We start from the raw sequence: 2080 nt of genomic DNA, 5'->3' as shown, positions 1-2080 counted from the left end.
CCTTACCCTCTGACCTGACTACCGACCGTTGCCGTGCTATTTAAAGATTAGTAGGGTCATTACCTAATACCTGACCATTGTGGACCTGGTCTCACCCTCCTCTGTATATACACCTTGTTTTGTACTTCTCTTTAGTCTGTACTCACCCCTGAAGATGTGAATTACACGAAAGCGCTTGGGAACTTCGTGTTTTCTTCTTTCCTTGTGGTTATCAGCATATACCTAGATCACGCGCACGTACAGTGATTTACTTGCATATATATATATATATATATATATATATATATATATATATATATATATATATATATATATATATATATATATATATATATATATATATATATAACTCTTCTCAACAAATGCAAGGATGAATTATACGACTTACCCTTTGAGCAACCGTGTCCACACTGATACGGCAGGCCTCCCTACACACGACGTCAGGTCGGTCATTCCTATGTCCTTTGGTTCTTCATTTCGTAATTCCATTGTGTGGTGCTTTCCCTCACGTCCAATGGTTAAACGAGATTTTTTACAGGTTGCAATAAAATGCAATATAACAGTATATGAATATAGATTTTCCTCCATGTATTGATACTATGACTAGTTACCAAGATACAGAGCACGATGAACATAACATGATAATAATAGTGAAGCCTGGAAGGGTTCATGTCATAACTTGTGTGTTCATGCGCATGTTGCCCCGTGAAAGTTACCGTGGGCCTCCATGTGCCCAAGTGGGATGGTCAAAGTATTACACTATAAGTGTGTCAAATGAGGAGTGACTGATCCACTTGTAATATAAGATTTTTGAAATGTGTAGTTAAAATAAACATGATTTTTCATATAGTTACACGAATGATGGGAAATAAAAGATATAGATGGGGTGTGGTGGAAGCGCTGTAAACGTTGTGTGGATTCACTGGGTGGTTTGGAAGTGTTTATTTCCATTCATACTTTCGTAACTACAACCTATGGTTCTTCGTGTTCATATATAATGAAGATAATGCAGAGTATAAAATGCCATATACAATATTTATACATAATATCATCTATACAGCTGTACTATGACCGTGTGTGTTCATGCGTGAGTTGCCTCGTGATAGTTAGAGTGGGCCCCCATCCAGAAAGGACACTGTACTAACCTCCAGCACCGACCCAAGTGGGCTAGAGAATAGGGTTTCCGAGTGTACATAAGATATACATAATGTACATTATATGTTCATATCTTTATTCTTTGGTATATGACTTGTGTCGCACAGTGCAGGAGTGTTTTCTTATGATCACAGAACTACCACCAAGCATATAAGGTCAGGTTGTTGTAATGTCACACATCGCTTATTGTCACTGTACGCTGCACGGAGACGCCACTGTGTATATACAGATATTTGTGTGTGTGTAAATACGAGACTGTGTAACACATATTCTATGTTTGTCTTTGATACCCCCCAAAATGTTCTACACTACTGAGGGTATACACAAACACTTGTTATCTTGAAAATAGGTTCTTATTCTCGTACGGGAGGTATACAGAGGAACAATAGACAGAGGGCTTCCACACCATAAGGACTAGCGATCTCCACTCTCTGTATCACTCCGCACTGGCATGTACAGATGCCAGCATTCACAAGCTGAATACATAAAATGTAAATATGATAATTCACATACATAACATGGTGCATAATAAATGGAAATATTACATAGGATTAATACATGTTCTGTAATACTTTACTATACATAATTAATAGAGTAATATAAGAATACACAGCTTAAGGTACTACTTCGTGTCCATATTATACACCTCCCTCCCCCCTATACGCTCATAGTTTCATCTTGAGCGGACCTTTTGTTTCTGAGTCGCTCGGACCTGCGGAGTACCGGGGCAGAAACACAGGGTAGGAATGGATTTACTGTAAAGACATCAGCATTAGGGGACTCTACTGGGGAAGGGTCAACATTTGGCAGCTCCACAGGTCGGAGGAAACGACGGTTCCTCCGCCATACTCTACCACTAGGAAGACGCACTTGGTAGTCCCTGGACCGGCCAATACCCATGACAACCCCAACCTTGTCCCAGCGG

The sequence above is a fragment of the Homarus americanus genome, unplaced genomic scaffold (assembly GCF_018991925.1).
Source record: "Homarus americanus isolate GMGI-L3 unplaced genomic scaffold, GMGI_Hamer_2.0 scaffold31037, whole genome shotgun sequence".
Classification (NCBI taxonomy): domain Eukaryota; kingdom Metazoa; phylum Arthropoda; class Malacostraca; order Decapoda; family Nephropidae; genus Homarus; species Homarus americanus.
Note: the sequence above shows the minus strand (reverse complement) of the source record.